This window comes from Narcine bancroftii, chromosome 8 (assembly GCF_036971445.1).
Source record: "Narcine bancroftii isolate sNarBan1 chromosome 8, sNarBan1.hap1, whole genome shotgun sequence".
Lineage (NCBI taxonomy): Eukaryota > Metazoa > Chordata > Chondrichthyes > Torpediniformes > Narcinidae > Narcine > Narcine bancroftii.
The window spans coordinates 175,440,673-175,459,903 of record NC_091476.1 but is presented as its reverse complement, the minus strand read 5'-3'; the positions used below and the strand labels follow the sequence as shown (position 1 = coordinate 175,459,903).

General features: G+C 42.5%; 1 protein-coding gene across 3 annotated transcripts in view; it reads right to left on the bottom strand.

Annotated features, from left to right (window-relative positions):
• The window catches only part of LOC138741606 (regulating synaptic membrane exocytosis protein 3-like), a 172,519-nt gene that overhangs the window by 152,453 nt on the left and 835 nt on the right, over positions 1 to 19,231 (bottom strand). The gene's annotated exons all lie outside the window — the stretch shown is intronic.

The window sequence follows — 19,231 nt, the reverse complement described above, 5'->3', positions numbered from 1 at the left end:
AATGGAATGTTTTGAGGATGTAACCAGTAGAGTGGATAAGGGAGAACCAGTGGATGTGATATATCTGGACTTTCAGAAGGCTTTTGATAAGATCCCATACAGAAGATTAGTGTAGAAACTCAAAGCACATTGTATAGGAGGGATGGAATTGGTTGACAGACAGGAAGCAAAGAGTATGAATAAACAGGTTCTTTTCAGAATGGCAGGCAGTGACTAGTGGGATACCACAAGGCTCAGTACTGGGACCACAATTATTTACAATATATATCAATGACTTAGATGAGGGAATAGAAAGCAGCATCTCCAAGTTTACAGACGACACGAAGCTGGGTGGCAGGGTTAGCCGTGTAGAGGATGCAGGGCGACTTGGACAAGTTAGGTGAGTGGGCCAAGGCATGGCAGATGCAATGTAATGTGGATAAATGTGAAGTTATCCACTTTGGAGGCAAGAACAGGAGAGAAGATTATTACCCAAAATAGGGTTCAATTAGGAAAAGGAGAGATGCAACGAGACCTGGGTATTGCTGTGCACCAGTCATTGAAAGTGGGCATGCAGGTATAGCAGGTAGGGAGGAAAGCGAATGGTATGTTGGCATTCATGGCAAGAGGATCAAGTACAGGAGCAGAGAGGTTCTACTGTAGCTTTACAGGGCCTTGGTGAGACCACACCTGAAATATTGTGTACAGTTTGGTCTCCTTATCTGTGGAAAGACATCCTTGCCATTAAGGGAGTGCAAAGAAATTTCACTAGATTGATACCAGGGATGGTAGGACTTACATATGAAGAAAGGCTGGATCAACTAGATTTATACTCACTGGAATTTAGAAGATTGAGGGGGGATCTTATAGAAATGTATAAAATTCTTAAGGGATTGGACAGGCTAGATGCAGGAAGGTTGTTCCCGATGTTGAGGAAAACCAGAATCAAGGGTCACAGTTTAAGGATAAGGGGGAAGTCTTTTAGGACTGAGATGAGAAAAAAAAATTATCTCAGAGAGAGGTAAATCTGTGGAATTTTTTGCCACAGGAAGTAGTTGATATCGGTTCTTTATCTATATTTAAGAGGGAGTTAAATTTGCCCCTTGTGGCTAAGAGGGTCTGGGTATGGGGAGAAGGCAGGTACAGGTTTCTGAGTAGATGATCAGCCATGATCAAGATAAATGGGGGTGTAGGGTTGAAGGGCCAAATAGCCTACCCCTGCATCTATTTTCTATGTTTTTATTCCATGGGCTCTTATCTTGTTAAGAAGCTGCATGTGCGGCAACCTGAAGCCTTATGAAAATCCAAATAGACAACATCACTGCCTCTCCTTTATTTAGCCTGTTTTTCACTTTTTCAAAGAATTACAACAGCACAGAATTTTAACCCAGGTCACTGGGTGCTGTTGTAATGTGGAATTGTGGATAGTGAGAATTTTATTTTGAATACACAATCCCTATGATAGTGAGAAATGTTGACAAACGACGCAGTAGGATATAAATCAGTTGGAAATATGGGCAGAAAATATGGCAGATGAAATTTAATGAGGACAATTGTGGTCAATTGTAAAATGGCAAGACCCTTGGTGGCATTGATTACAGAGGATCTTGGGGTGCAAGTCCGCAGCTCACAGCAAGAGATTTGGGTGGTGAAGGGGTCATCAGACTGATCATAGAGACTAAAAATGGGGAAGCCATCTTGCAGCACTTGAAAAGTCAAGTTAGGCCACACTTGGTGTTGCATGCTGTTCTGATCAGCACATTGCAGGAAGGCTGTGAAGGCTTTGGAAAGAGGCTGCTAAAATCAGGTGAGACAAAGAGTAGAAAAAGGGTCTTATTTTAATGGGTGGAAATGTCAAGTACATTGCAATGAATGCAAGATGAGAGAAGTAGATGCAAAGATTTATGAGGCAAGTTTTGCTTTTATACAGAGGTACACAGGAAAGTTGTGTAAGTGAATATGATAGTATAGCTTAAAAGTCATTTGGACAGGCAAATGAACAGGCAGGGAATGGAGACAAATGGGATCAGCTTAAATTGATATCATATATCAGAGATTGTGGACAGAAGAGCTTGTCCGTGTGCTGTACTGTCTAATTTCTGCGTACAAGCAATAGTTTTATTTCTGAAATCAAATCCTAGTCTGTCTGTTCCAGTGATCAAGTTGTAAGATCTCATAACACTGCTTCAGTGAGATTTGCTCTTTGAAAATTGGATGTCACACCTCACTTTGCAAGAATGGTTACAGCAACTCCGTATCAGTCACATTTCCTTTTCCATGCTCCTAAGCCAGTGGTTCCCACTAGTGAGCCACAGCGTGTTTCTATGTGGGCCCCAGAGACATCCCAGCCCATTGGGGGTCAAGGTGGGTCTGAGGTCATGTCTTGCTCCTTCCAGGTGACCTTGGGTAGGGTAATGAAGATTTATCCGCAACACCAACACAAGGCTGTGGACTTTTTCAAGTGAATGGAAGGGGGTCTGAAGCATCTGTGCTTGGATGGAAGGTGCAGCATTTCTACAGCAAGAAAGGTGTCTCACAGAAGCTTTCTCTCATTGAAGAAACCTCAAACAGTCGGAGAGGCACTGATCAAGCCATGTTCCTTGAAGATGGCTCAGATTGTACTTGAAGAAGAACGTGACATGAAGCTGAAAAAAAAATCCCTCGACAAATTCTACAGTGCAAAGAAGGATTGCTGAGTTTTCTAATTACATAAAAGAACAGGGACTGTAGAAATCAAGGATGCTACATATGGACTGTTCTCAATTCAGTTGGATGAATGCACAAATGTTTTGTCTGGTTCCCAGCACCTTGGTTTTGTTCAGTATGTGAAGGAGGAATCCATCAAGGAAGAAATACTATTTTCCTCTTCCCTGGAGACAAGTACCAGAGCTGTGGATGTAATGGAAAAGATATCAGAGTTTTTTGACCATGAGGATTTGAACTGGTACGATCTGTGTGGAGTGTGCACAGACAAGCAAGCTCTTGCTTCAAAGACCCTTCATTTCTTCTACAGGATTTTCTTGGTCAAGTCATCAAAATTATGAACTTTGTGAAAAGTGGGGCTTTGAACTCTCAGCTGTTCAAACAATTGTGCAAATATATGGTTTCAGAGCATAAGAGCCTGCTCTACCATCAAAGCATGTTGGCTATCAAAACATTGTGACACGTGTGTTTGAACTACATGAAGAGTTACAGTTGTTCTTGAAGATGCAAAAAAATATATAACTGGAAGCCTGATTCAATGAAAAGCTGAGAGTATTTCTCCTTGCCTACCTTGTGGATATTTTTGATCAAATGAACAAAAAGAATCTCAAGGCTGCAAGGCAAGGACACAACAATTTTCCCGTTTGTTGATGCTCTTAATGCATTTATACACTAGCTTGAAAACCAGAAACACAAGGCTGAGGGAGGGAACTTTGCCATGTTTGAATCTCTTTCAGCAGTAGCTGTTAATGAAATGGATGCTGATGTGTAAAAGAAGTTGTCTCTCATCTCAGATGCCCCTGAGGAGAATTCCTGCACTATTTTCCAGAAATCAGTTCAGAAAGACTGGCACTGATGAGGAACCCTTTTCTTGTCAACAAAGTCACTGATGGATCTGCAAGATGAACTCGTTGATCTTCAAAACAATTCTGGATGCAGAGATGTGTTTGAGAATTTGTCTATTTGAGTTTTGGCTAAAACTCTTCAGAAGATCCTGCCCTTCGTGACCACTTACCTTTGTGAATCAGGCTTTTCGACATTGCTGCATTTAAAGACAAAGGCAGGAAACTGCATTAAAGTGGAGGGAGATCTCAGGTGTACATTATCTACAAGAGAACCACGGATGTGGAAACTGGTGAAGAAACTTCAGGAACAAGGGTCTCATTAAAGTGGCTTGAGCTTTGACTTTGATTGGGAGTTTTTATGTTCAGTGTTTTTTACTCTTTAAAAATGTTTAATACTTTAAATTAGATAAATAGGTTTTTCTTACAGAGCTGCCTTTGACTAATGGGCCATGGCATGTTAAGCTGGAAGCCAGGTGGGACTTAGACTGAAAAAGGTTGAGAAACACTGTCCTCGCCTGAAGACCTTCATGCTTGGGATTTGTATCTATGGCTTCTGATGTTGCTTCCAAGATGAATGAATAGTGGGCCTCGACTTCCCAAGATGTGTTTGCAGTGAAGTTCCACATAATATTGAGACAGCACAAGATGGAGACAGAACACTCTGAATTCTAGAAATATGGGGACTGACACTCTGAACACAGCCTATCCTGGGCGGTGAACAATAGTGGAGCAGCTGACTAATTACACATAATGAAGCATCAATCTTCAGCAAATAATCTGCCATGGACTCTATCAGAGGTGACCAAAACCCCAGTGAGGAGAGCTTTGAAAACCAGGGGTCTCAGGTCACCCACTCCTCCCAAGCTTGCTGCATTTAACACAGTTCCAGGTCTCTAATTTGAACATTTATATTTATAATTTTAAAATTTAGACTTACACCATGGTAACAGGCCATTATGGCACACAAGCCCATGCCACCCAATTACACCCAGTGATTCATCTGTCAATCATATCAATATTCATTGCAAAATATTTCAGCTGGTTTTTGTTTATTTTCAGAATCAGAAAAAAAACTACAAAAACATCTTAAAATTGATGGGCAGCATCTCATGGCAAGTTTGACTGGCAAGATCTTCACCTAGTGAACCCACATTGGCTCATCTAATGGTTAATCTCCCAGCAGCTCCAGAAGCTTGTCATTAGTAAATATACCAGAGGCTAACTCACAACTACCATCCAGTTCAACTGCTTCCCCCCCCCCCCCCCCCATCAATCAGTTCAACTCTGCTTCCCGCCCCCCCCACCCCCACCAAGGGCTGGAGTAAGGTCTACGATGACAGTTTGCGGTACACAGTGGTTCTTAGATCTGATCACTGACATTGATATGCAGAGCTCTCTTCGACATTCACCTCACCCTGAGGTATTTCTAATCTCTTGCTCCACTTTCAGTGGTCTTACTCCACATCCAATTATAACAAAAAGACACATATTTCATCTGAAGTCTGATGAAGGGTTTCAGCCCAAAATGTCAACTGCTTATTGACTTCCAAGTTTCTCCAGCACTTTTGTGCATGGTGTTTCTTTTATTTTAATGTAGAGATTCAGCAGGGTAACAGACTCTTCTGGCCCACGAGCCCACTCTGCCCAATTATATCCACATGACCAATGAACCTGCAAGTCTTTGGAACGTGGGAGAAAACCGGAGCACCCAGAGGAAACCCACACAGACTCAAGAAGGGCGTACAAACTCCTTGCATACAGTGCCGGATTCAAACCTGGGTTGCTGGCAATATAACACCATACCACTAACTGCTATTCCACCCTAAGAGATACTCATGACCTTTCACCTCATCATATATTTAAAGTCTTCCTTCCCATTCTAAGCAATTTCTAATCTCTTTATGCCCTTTGGTGTAATAAGATCTCTGTACCGTACAGACTTCCCTTGACCACTAAAGGATATTGAACTGTGCAGGGTAAAGGAAGCAAAGGGGGGTAAATATGGAGACTATAATGATTAAGAAAGAGGTAGTACTGGAGCTTTTGAAACATATAAAGGTGGATAAGTCTCCAGGTTCTGACAGGATTTTCACCAGGACCTTGAGAGAAGTTAGTGAGGAAATAGTGGAGGCTCTGGCAGTGATTTTCAAACGTCATTAGAGACGGGTATCGTGCTGGACGATTGGCATGTGGCGCATGTGGTTCCATTGTTTAAAAAGGGTTCGAGGAGCAAGCCTAGCAATTATTGGCCTGTAAGTTTGACGTCTGTGGAAAGCGTTCTTAGAGATAGTATATATAACTATATGGAGGGACAGGTTCTGATCTGGGACACTCAACACGGATTTGTGTGTGGAAGGTCGTGTTTGACCAATCTTGTTGAATTTTTTGAAGAGGTGACTAGGAATGTTGATGAGGGTAGAGCAGTGGATGTTGTCTATATGGACTTCAGCAAGGCCTTCGATAAGGTTCCGCATGGGAGGTTAGTTAGGAAGGCCAAGTCCTTGGGTATTAATTTGGAGATAGTCAAATGGATTCAACAGTGGCTGGAAAGAAGGTGCCAGAGAGTAGTAGGAGATAATTGTTTGTCAGGATGGAGGTCGGTGACAAGCGGTGTACCTCAGGGTTCGGTATTGGGACCGTTACTGTTTGTCATATATATTAATGATCTGGAGGATGGGGCAGTAAATTGGATTAGTAAATATTCAGATGATACTAAAATAGGGGGAATTGTGGATGATGAAGAGGGTTTTCAAAGATTGCAGAGGGATTTAAACTGCTTAGAGGAGTGGCCAGAAAGATGGCAGATGGAGTTTAATGCTGATAAGTGTGAGGTGCTTCATTTTGGAATGAATAATCAAAGCAAGACCTATGTGGTAAATGGGAGGGCATTGAAGAATGCAGTGGAGCAGAAAGATCTAGGATTAACGGTGCATTGTTCCCTGAAGGTAGGAGTGCATGTGGATCGGGTGGTGAAGAAGGCCTTTAGTATGCTTGCCTATATAAATCAGTGCATAGAATATAGGAGTTGGGAAGTAATGATGAAACTGTACAAGGCATTGGTGAGGCCAAATTTAGAGTACTGGGTGCAGTTCTGGTCACTGATTTATAGGAAGGATATTAACAAGATAGAGAGAGTGCAGAGAAGATTTACAAAAATGTTGCCTGGGTTTCAGCATCTGGAATACAAGGAGAGATTGAGCAAATTAAGTCTTTATTCCTTGGAATGTAGAAGGCTGAGGGGGGATTTGATAGAGTTGTTTAAGATAATGAGAGGGATAGATAGAGTTGATGTGGAAAGGCTTTTCCCATTGAGAGTAGGAGAGATGGATACAAGTGGTCATGGGTTGAGAGTTGATGGGCAAAGGTTTAGGAGTAACATGAGGGGGAACTTCTTTACTCAGAGAGTGGTTACTGTGTGGAATGGGCTTCGGGAAAGGTGGTGGAGGCAGGGTCAATTTTGTCATTTAAGAAAGAGTTGGATGTATATGGATGGGAGGGGGATGGAGGGAATTGGGCAGAGTGCTGATAAATGGGATTAGAGGAGGGGACTTGGATCAGTGCAGACTAGAAGGGCCAAATTGGCTTGTTTCCGTGCTGTAATTGTTATATGGTTATAAAGGGTCCTTGATACTCTTCCATAAGATGGAGCTGCCCTCCTGTGTACACTGCAAGCCATTGGACTCACAGTCGTTGCTTTAAAGCAGCCTCAAAATTCCTCCAATCCAGGAGCATATTCATATATAAACCTGCTTTACAAACATTTACAGATGCTCCAATTAAATGCTGAAAATGTTGGGACTTTAGGAATTCTCCACTTATTTTAATGGCAAATATGAATGTACTCCGGCCACTGATAAACAAAACACAATTATCTCTGAGCTGGAAATTTGATTGCCCTGTTGCTCAACTAAATCTAGGGCATTTCTACCCCTTGTTGAATCTGAACAAAGTCTTCCAATATTTTCAGAAAACTATTGCCGTTCTTGCATAAAATCCAAGCATTCCAAGGAACTGGACTGCACACATGCACCAAACACAGCTTCATTCTGCCACTGCAACATCAAACACTCATCAATTCGCCTGTAGTTCAGGTCAAATAAGAACATGCATGGAATTAGATTTTCATGTGGTCCAGCCCTATTTGAAGAAGACACCCCCCCCCTCCCCATTCTAAACCAAGCCCAAACAGGCACTAGGAATGTAACAGGAAGATCTGCTATAAGCTCAGGATTTACTTGACTCTCCTTCAGGCCATCTTCCCAAAAACAAATCTCTCCAACCACCACCCTCTACCCCACTGACCTATCTAACCAAACTCCTATATCAACCCATTCCATCCCTGACCAGAGATGGTCTCACCAACCACTAATACCAATCCCCTTCCTCACTATCTGACCCTCCTGGAGTAACATTCTCCTCAGCCTCCAACCCCTGCAATGACTTACTGCACCAGTGAACTCAGAATGTCAACATTCCACTCATGTTCTCACCTGTAACCATTTCCTTGCAGCGAACTTTGGCCCAGACCTTGTGCCCTGGCCTGCTTCTCCCACACCTCAATACCCAGACCAGTCCTTGCTGACTTCTAGAATGGTGAAATGCCTCAGGTAAAGTTCTTGAGTTGACAATATGTTTCACATCATGGAATCTCCCAGTAAAGAGTGCCAACAGCAACACATTTTCACAGACCATTACCGATTCCAAGAGAAGTATGTTCCAGTAAATTTCGTACAAGCCCCATATCCCAGCTATTACTGTTGACCCGAACCAGTCACCTTCCTCAATGCCACCAGAATATCACAATGAATCAGCAGGCACTTCTAAACGGCAGGAGCGATTAGTGGGGCAAAGGGGCTTCCAGCCCCTTTTAAGATGCAGGGGGATCGACCCATTAAATCACCACCCCAGCGATTTAAGGGGGAAATCCCACCCCCGCGATGACGTGTTGAATGTCATGCCATGCACTTACCGGAAGTGACTAATTGAAGTTCAAATGGTGAACAGGAATGATCTTCAGATGCTGGCTAATCAACTCTGCTGTGCCACAGTTACAGAAGGCAACTGTTGAGACCACCACTGTCAGGCGAATACCGCCGCAGTCATTGGATGAGCAGCAGGATGTAAGCACTGCACATTCCAGTCGATGCAGCCCCGGTGACGCACACATGCAAGCAATGACTTCACCGGAACCACCGGGTCCGACATTTCGTTTTCAAGCCACTGATGAGTGCGACCTAGGTAAGTTTAACTGGGTTCCCTGACTACCTCTGAGGTAGGTCAGGTGACCTCCTGGGTTTCTCCAGCACGTCTGTGCCTTACACTCGACCCAATCATCTGCAGACCATATTATTTAACAGCACAGGAACACCCTTCGGTCCACAATATCTGCATTGATCAGGATGTTAAATTCATCTAAAACTCTGCTGCTTGCATATGATCCATAACCCTCCATTCCCTGCATCTTCAAATGTTTGTTGAGAAGCCTTTTAAATGCTGCTATCGCATCTACTTCCACCACTAGTCTTACAGATGATGTTATAGATTCTTATCCCACTGATTAGATGAATCCTGCCAAATTTCTATGTACAAATCAACCACAGAAACACTTTCCAGTCTCTGCAACTCCCATTTTGTTCATTTTTCCCTTTTGAGTTTTGATGTTTATTTTTCTCTCTCCCAGTAGGCAAAAGAATTATTACATTGTGATTTGTGTTTTTACTAGCTGCCAAGCAGTTTTGTTTCAGTGCAGACCATCTGCTCTAAGCAAGCTCAGTTGCCTTGTGCATTCAGAGAAGAATAAGGTTTTAGATATGAAGGAATAAGAATAAGAATAAAGTTCAAATCGGGCGCTGTCTGAAAGGAGTTTGTACATTCTCCCTGCACCTGGGTGGGTTTTGTCCCAGTGATCTCGTTTCCTTCCACTTTTCAAGCAAGAAATGGGGTTTGTAGGTTAATGGCTCATGATCCAAAGGGCCTCTCTTACAGTGCTGTATCTCTAAATTAACTACAAATGAAAGAAATTAAAATAATAAAGTCCTAACCCTGTTTCAAAGAAAGACCCTCTCTGATGTGATATCACCCAGGGTGGGGTTGTCTGATATATCTGCATGTGATGTGGAGAGCATTTCAGAAAGTTTTAGACGAGTTTTCATGGAGCTTTCTTGTCATAATTTGGCTTACTTTGATCTTCGTTGCTCGAATCCGGCTCCATCTCACAGCTTGTAAACCCATGACCCTAGTATCCGACCCACAAACTCTCAGGCCCAGTCAATTATGTTTCTGGGTCAGATCAGATGAAGATCGGATGGACAGATGTGGCTTGGTCCTGTGTGGAAGCACTATTGCCTTAAGCAAATTAGTCAACTCCAAGGAGGGTGACCATGGTGGTGGACCAGAGAGAGGCTTTGCAGCTGAAGGATACCCACAGGGAGCAAGCTGTTGCAACTTGAGGGGTGGGGAACCCACACAAGATGCTGGTGACTTGAGGTCAAAAGACTCACACTTGGCTGCAGGCTGCTAGAGACCAGCTCATGTGAACCAGATATCAGACTTTGTCAGAGGTTTGGATCTGGCCTTGGGTTACTGATGGTTTTAACTGGAGTCTTGTATAGCTGCAGAGGCTGCAGGAGCGCTGGAGGAAAATTCACGGACACTCAGAAACTCTGAGGGGACTCTCTTTTGCCTCTCTTTCTCTGACTGTAAGGGGCGCAGGGCAATGCTAATGGAAGATCTTTGTTTGCCTTATGCCAGACTAAAGGTAATTTTGTGTAAAATGACATTTCTGTTTTATTGCATGTATCTGATCTGAATGTCAACAAAAGACAGACCAGCAAGTAAATCAGTCCTCAATCCTGTTTCACCAGTAAATCAGACCATAACTAATCTAATCTTGGCCCAAAAATCATTTCCTACTTCCCTCCACATCCTTAGACTCCCTTATAGCTCAAATACTTATCAATCTCTGGCTTAAATACATCCTATTATTATTATTATAAAATGTACACTATTGCATTTTTACAAGCGTGTGGCTACAGGAAGCAAAAACTTTGTACAATGTTTACGACAATAAACTCAAGATCATTATTATCAAATGAGCCACCCCCAAACTCGAGTGCATCCAATGATCTACCCCAAACAACCTAGAGCACACCCAATGACCGCCCCCACCTCACACACAAACAATAACAACATTCTTCCCCCCCCCCCGCCCCCCGCCCCTCAGCATTCTGGGTCAGAAAGGAAATTCCTCTTTTCCTTAAATAGGTGATCCCCTATTCTGAAACTACCTCCCAGTTTAGAGGGTCACCCCTCACTCTTCTAAACCAAATCAATGCAAGCTCAAACTTTCTTTATATGTCAAAATGCTTCCCCCATGAAACAACCTCTCTGCAGTACGTCTGGCCTCATTTTATCTTTCTTCATATAAAGACCAAAACTGTACTCAGAATTTCAGGTGTAGTCTCACCAGCAATTTATCTGCATAAAATTCTTCCAGTAATGACCAACATTTCTTGAGATTTATTTGCAGTACCTGCATGCTTACTTGTTATATTTTATGTACTAAGACCCCCAGATTGTAGTGTGATGTATTTAAGGCATAAAGTGATAGGTTCTTGATTAGCCAGGGCATTAAAGGTTATGGGGAGAAGGCGGGCAGTGGGTCTAAATGGGAAAATGCATCAGCTCATGATGAAACATACTCGATGAGCTGAATAGCCTATTTCTCCTCCGATGTCTTACTGATTAACATGTTATAGTCTCACTCTATTCAAATTATCATTTACCTTTTCATTCTTCCTTCCAGCTGCCAAATTCATGTCCACTCACTTTATCTGTGTGCCTCTGAAGCCCCTGCCCTGCTCACAACTGGTTAATGCACCCATCTTTGCCTCATTGGCAATTCTGCCTACATTACATTCAGTAACCTTGTTAGCTACCAACCCCCACCCCATAATGCTAATATACAATATCCACAAGCGCCTTATCAATGTCAACTGGAAATTCAAAAATATTACATCCATCGAGTAAAACAAGAAAGCCTGCAAACGCTGTGATTGTAGTAAAATCACAAAATTGCTGGAGACACTCAGGAGCTCATGCACCATCTATAGAAGGTAAAGATATACCACCAAGAAGGGTTCAAGCCCGAAAAGGTGGCTATATATCTTTATCTCCTATGGGCACTACATGACCTGCCCAGTTTCTCCAGCATATTTGTGTTTTCAAAACTACATATATGCCTTGGTACTTCTCTACCTACTCTGTTTCTTTTATCCTCAAAGAACTCTAACAAGTTTGTCAAACACAATTTCCCACTCATAAAACCCGCTCATTCTTCTGAACCACCTTCTGCCTTTCTATATATCCTGCTATTACCTCTTTAATAATGTTCCTCACATTTTCCCAATGAGAGACATTAGCCTAACGAGTTGTAATGATATGGATTGCACATAGTCATTGGCTGGTAAAGGCACGGCCTGGCCCGCCCCCTGATGACATTCTCCCCTGGACTCTTCTCCTGTGGCCTAGACCATAAAGGTCTCCCTTCCCTGCACTTCGCTAGTTTGGATTCAGGCCAGTTCAAGTCTTCTGTACAATAAAGCCGATCTTTCTCCTCAGTCTTTGTGGTTATTGGGGCAACTGGTCGTGCCCATCAATTTATTGTACAGAAAATTTTAACATCTCCGGTAATGGAGAAGTTGCTATACCCCAATTGGCTAGAGGTGGATTCCCAAGTCCCGGGTGCATCGGAATTCTTCGAACAGTGGATCAGTTGTTTTAACAACTTTCTTGAGGCCGCTGCTGGAGTGGGGGACTCAGAAGAGAAGAGACTAAAGGTTCTACAGATAAGAGTCGGCCAGAGGGCTTTCCAGACCTACACCGAGGCAATGGCCGAGCTGCAGGCACTATACAAGCCCAAAATCAATGAGGTCTACTCCCGGTACCTCCTGGCGTCTAGAAAACAGCAGCCTGGTGAGTCGGTAGAGGAGTTCATCCGAGCCCTGAACACATTGGGAAAAGACTGTTTGGGGAACCCCATGGTCCCTGTGCCGGGGGCAGAGTGTCATCAGGGGGCGGGCCAGCCAATGACTATGTACAATCCAGATCATTATACTAGTTCACAGTTTTCTGTTTACTGTCTCCCTCATTTCTTGAATAATGGATTATCTGTTATTTTCCAATTCACTGGGACTTCTCCATAATCCAGGAAACTTTGGTTGGATTCCAATCAACATCACTGATAACTCAGCAGCCATTTCCAATGTGCAGTTGATGAAGTCCAACAGACACCATCCTTTAACTCATTAATCTGCTGAGTACATTTTCACGATTATCAGGATGGCATCATGTTACCCTCCCCCCCCCACCCCCAACCCCCAACGCTCCATATAGCCCCTTGATGATCTATCATGATTAGGTGATTATTAGACCAACCTAAAATAATCATCTAGAATCTTTGCCATTTCTCTATTTTCCATTATTGTTTCATTGTCTAGAGCCAACTTTACTTTAGCTTTTCTCTTCCTCTTTATGTCTGCACTTAGATTGTTTGTTGCTGTGTTCCAATATTCTAACTTCATTCCCTTTACAATTTTTAGCTACCCTTTTCTCAAAGCCTCTGGCCTACCACTTATCCCTATAACATTGTATTGCCTTTTTATTTGATACGATCCTTAACTTCTTTAGTTAGCCACAGATGATACATCCTCCCATACAGCCTTTCTTTCTCATTGGAATATATCTTCGCTGAGACTTTTGAATTGCCTCCTAACTGGTTTTCCACAACTGATCCCCCATGATACCTTTGGTAAAACACAGGATTCTGTTGACACTGTGGTTAAGTAAAAAAAAACCACACAAATGCTGGAGAAACTCAACAGGTCAAATAGTGCCTTTATATAGCAAAGATGAAGATACATCACTAAAGTTTTGGGCTTGAGCCTTTCATCAAGGTGTGGCCCCATGACACCTTTGATCTATTTCCACAGACCATGTTAGCCAATAATTCCCTCAGAATATTGTATTTCCCCTTAAGTTTAAGACACTAGTTTCAGACCCAGCATTCTCACTCTCAAACAGAATTTGAAATTCTGCAATGCCACGATCACTGGAGCAACAGATCTGTGTTAATATTAATCCTCAGTTTAATCTCAAAACTATATTTTATCTAGATATGGTTTAATACATTTTTTTTGGGTGGTCAGGGAAGCAAAGACAACACATTAGCATTTTAAACAGACATGGCTCTTTGCAGCTGGTCGTTGGCTTCCGCATCATCAAACACATTTGGATTTTAAAAACCATTAACCACAGAAGGCAGTCGAAAGATGGAATGGCTGCTGATTGCAGTTGATGAGAGGAGATGAAAGATTTTTATGATGGTTCTTGAGATAAGTGGAACAATGGATTGTTTGCTTGAGTATACAAGAAGCCATTTTGTTAGTAAATTCCAGACAACCCAGAAATAGGAGAGAACCATCAAACAAAGTTAATCACTTTGATTCTGAAAATAAGTGTACGGATGCTTTAGCACATCAGTGTGAAAAGACATTATGAACTTCAGAGACAGAAATTATGTCACATACCTTGAGATATGAGAGATTTGCCAGAAATATATTAATGAAAAACGAGACAAAGAAGTCAGTTTAAGGAAACTCGCCATCCTGTTAAGATGCAGAGAGAGAGAGAGAGAGAGAGAGAGAGAGAGAGAGAGAGAGAGAGAGAGAGAGAGAGAGAGAGAGAGAGAGAGAGAAATTACCGGCCTGAAATCTTAACATCTATTCTCCCTCTGAAGATACTGCCTGACCTACTGAGTATTTTCCAGTATCTTCTGATCTTACTTCAGAACAGTATCTGAAGAATTTTACATTTTTAGAATTGAATACCTGCAGTCAACCTCCATAATTTCCTCCTTCTAACAGCCAGGGATACACTTCATCTGGGCCTGAAGGCATATCTGCTTTCAAAGATCCTACTGTCCATAACACCACACCCTTCCACTTCTACCATGTCATCTATGAACCAGAAGATTTTGTATCCAAACTATCTTGGCCCCCATGTGTCTGCACCTTGTGAATAAGCATTTCATGAGGGACCTTATTTAAATGCCTCACTAAAGTCCACGTAGACATCCACTGCCACGCCCTCATCAACCATCTAGTCACCTCCTCAAAAGACTCAATCAAATTGGGAAGATGTGACCGGTCCCTCACTAAGCCATGTTGACTGTCCCTAATCTGACCACGACTTTACAAATATGCATAAATCCCATCCCTAAGTACCCCTCCCAAATGCCATCAATCCCATCAATGTTCCACCCTTCCCAAGTATTCAAACCTGACCTTATCTGTATCCTCCAAGATGTACACAATCACTTTGGTCACTGACAAACCTTACTCTTGATCTTCACATATTAAAAAAAATACATAGTACTTTACTTGAATCAGCATGTCCTCATTTGCTCTCATTGCTTTTCTCATTTCCTTTTTAATTTCACGCTATTACTTCCTGTCCATTTCCATCTATCTTCCATCTTTCCCATTCTGACATAAGCTTCCTTTTATGGTTCACTACACCAGATCACCCAGATTATGAAGGGATAGATGGAGTAAATTAATGTAGGCTTTATCCACTGAGGTTCGGTGAGATACAAATCAGAGGAAATGGATTAACGGTGAAAGGGGAAAAGTTTTAGGGGGAACTTCTTCACACAGTGAGTGGTGAGAGTGTTGAATGACCTGCGAGCTAAAATGGTGAAAGCAGGCTCAATTTTATCATTCGGGAATAATTTGGACAGGTACATGGATAGAAGGGGTACAGAGGGATAATGGACAGGGTGAAGGTCAGTAGGACTAGACAGAACATTACAATAGAGAAACAGCTACTGTTCTAGGATTGCTCCAGATTTAGCAATAAACCCACCTCACAACCTCTATAAGAACACATTTACCCTTAAATGTTCAAATCTCCTTAAATGTCCAGTTTAGGTCATAAATTAGATCAGCCATGATCTTATTGAATGGCGGAGCAGGCTCGATGGGCCATTTTTGGCCGACTCCTGTTCCTACTTCCTATGTTACCTAAATGCCTCCCATGAGTCGGAAACTGCTTTACCTTCAGGTCATTTTCTCTGGACAACTTTTTCTCCATCACTACCCATGAGATAACATAGTGGTGCAGTTAGTTGAGTTACTGCCTCACAGCTCCAGAGATATGGGTTCAATCCTGATCTCCAATGTTGTCTATGTCACATTTGCTTCTCCTTTCTGAGACTGGGTTTACTCAAAGTGCTCCACTGTCCTCCCACATTTCAATGGTATCAAGTTCTTATATTAATTGGCTGCTGCCCAACTTGCCTGACCAAAATGTCCCATCCACCCTAGTCCCACTTGTCTGTGTTTGGCCCATATCCTTTAAAACCCATCATATCCATATATCTGTCCAATTTGTTTGTAACCATTGCAATAGTGCTGGCCTCAAGACCCTCCTCTGGCAGCCCATTCCATACACCCACCACTCTCTGGGTAAAAAAAGTTACCCCTCATATTCCTATTAAATTTCTCCACCACCCCCTCATCTTAAATCTACATCCACTGATTCCGATTTCCCTACTCTGGCAAGACTCTTTGCATTCAATCCATCTACTCCTCTCAGGATTTTGAATATCTCTATAAGATTACCCCTCAACCATAGTGTGCTCCAAGGAACAAAGCCCTAGCCTGCTCAACCTCTCCCTGTCGCTCAGGCCCCCAACATCCTATACATTTTAACCTGACTGTATCCCAGTTAATATGACAACAATTAAATCCCCCATTACATCTATCCCAGAAAAATCCATTTCAATTTGCTGAACACCTCTCTGGCATTGTTTGAAATCAACAGAAGCATGTTCCAATTTAGTTCAATCCCAGCTCACTTCGACCTTCTTAATGTCCAAGATCCGGACGTCGTGAAAGCACTATATAAATGCAAGCTTTCTTCTGTGAAAATATCTATCCGAGTTCATGTGCCAAATTAGTCTCAAAGAACGTGAAAAGGAATCAATATGAAATGCATTATGCTTTGTAAACATAAATTGTACTGAGATGTTTTCTCATTACTCATCTATTAGCAAAAGATATGAAGTCAGTGTCTTAGTTTGGTCAATGACTCCAAGTACAAAGCCAGAACTTACATAGATTTCCTTCTCACTCAAGAAACAAGAGCTTTCAGCTTCTTCCCTTCTGCATTTGATTCTGCAGCCACTGGAACAAAGTTTTAGTTGCACCAGTAAAGATTTAATAACAAGAGGAAGGAACTTGCATTTATTTGGTCACTCAATTTTATTCACTTGTTTATAGAATGTGGATCTCACTGCCAACGCCGACATTTATTGTTCATCTCCAATTGCCCCAGAACCAAGGAGGCACTTCAGAGTCACCCACATGCTATACCCACCATGAACCCCATTGGGTAGAGTTTCACCGGAGTAATTTTCTCAAACAGTAATCTGCTAATTTCATGGCCACTTTACTGAGACCAGCTTTTATTAAAATGTAAGATGTATATATTTATTGAATATAAACTTGCCAGCTGCTGCATTGGAATTCAATCGAATGCAACCAGATCAATTCTCTACAAATGTCCAGTCAAAAATATTAAATACATGGGGAGATTTCTGAAGTGAAATCTCCATTGTAAAGCTGGAAACAAGGCACAGCGAGATCCCACAAATGACAACGTGATAATCAACAGATAACCGACTTGGTGGGAAAATAGCAGCCAGGACAACCCAACTCAACATTGCTACCTGAGGGAGTGCCATGACCTCTGTTTCACACCTCATCCAAAAGGTAACTCAACTACTTGTTATGGCAGTACTCCCTCAATAAAAAGATTCCAGCCTGAAACGTTACCTCCCATCACTTCCTCGCGGATGTTTCCCGCCTCTCTGTGTCCCTCCAGCTTCTCCTCATTTGCTCCTTCCATTCTGCATTTTGTTCAATAATCTGGACTTGGATTTTGAGCTCACAAAAGCCCTGTTCAGAAAAACCCTGCTCCCATTGAACATGCGTGGTACGCTTAGTGCAATGCTATTACAAGGCCAGTGACAAAGTTTCAAAACCAGCGCCGTCAGCAAAGAGTTTCTACGTTCTCCCCGTGTCTGCGTGAGTTTCCTCCCATCCTCCAAAATCATACGGCAGTGCTTCTCAGCAGCCTCCTCCCCCCCCCCCCCCACCCCCATCACACACACTACTTTAAGTAATCCCATAGAGCACCCATGGCAGAGTTATAAATCTCCCAGCCAAAGAAAAAAAACAATGGTTTTCCCAAAGGATTATGAAAGATCACTGTCAATCTATTCTCAGAGTTCTCACCCATTCATCTCGCATAGTAAAAATCACCCCGTCCCTACAAACAGTGGATGTCTAGTAACCCTTCCCAAGTTAATGAACCATTGTAGCCTTGGGGAACCATTTCAAGCCCAGGGATCCCAGGACCATTTTTCTTGTTTCCATTCTTCAGTGTGAAATGTAGTTGGGTGACGAGTATCGATCTGCACCCTACTGTCCTGGATCCCGCTCCCTTCCATCGACTTCCAAACAGTTTTCTCTCTAGCTTCCCTGATTGCTGCCTAATTTCCTTTGGAACCTGCCACATCAGACCACTCACTTTTGAGCACGGAGGGAGTTCATCTCCCTCATATCCACTACCCGTACATTTGTGGCACAGCTCCCTCATCAATACTTATGAGAATGCCTACATTATACTTCCACCATGTGCCATTAACCTCTGTGTGTTCACACAAGGGCCACCATTCATAGTTAAATACGTATTAGTGAAACATTTCACACTGACAAATTAATTCTCATTTGACGCCAAGACATTTTCTTTTCATACTTTTATAATAGAACCACTCAGACAGATCAGCTCAGCTGAAAGTTGTACAATGTCCACAGGTGCTTCCTGGCCTGTTGAGTGTTTCCAGCATTTTGTTTTTATTTTGGATTTTCAGCATCTGCAGCTGTTTTGATTTTAACATCAGATGTTAGCCCTACAAATGTTATTCCTCTGTGCCTGCCTGCCTCACTTCAGTATTCCAGTTGCATCACAGTCATAATTTCGAATCCCAGACTCCGTCTCTCTCCTGATCTCAACTTCCTTTGGCCCTCCTAACTCCCAGACCTGCTTGTCCCTTACATCACCCTAGTCCAGCTTGTCACATTTGCGTCTGCCCCCTCCTCCAACCCAACCGTCATCCACACAGGTCTGAGCTTAGAGGTCAGTAGATCTTTAGTGAGGGAAGCTCTTGTAGGAAAGCAGCAGAACCCGTGGAGTCTTAAAGCTCGAGAGACCTGGTAAATCCTAAAAATGTTGGAGGATCTAAGCTCACCTTCTTCATCCTTTAAGGAATGGCTCAGGCCCAAAGCATTCATTATACATCTTTACCTCATATGGATGCTGCTGAGTTGCTCCAGTAATTTTTTTTGTATTTTACCGCAGTCATAGTATCTGCAGACTTTCCTTCTTCACTGAAGAGATGTGAGTTCAGCCTTGACCTTGAGTGCTTTCTATGTGGAGCTTCCCCCTGTGAATTCAGTTGCCTGCCACATCCCAAAGACGCACATGTTGAAAGCTGGTGTAAATGACCCAGAATGTGTGACTGAGGGATAAAATGTGAGGAGCTGATGGGAGTGAAGGGAAAATAATAGTACTAGTTTAAG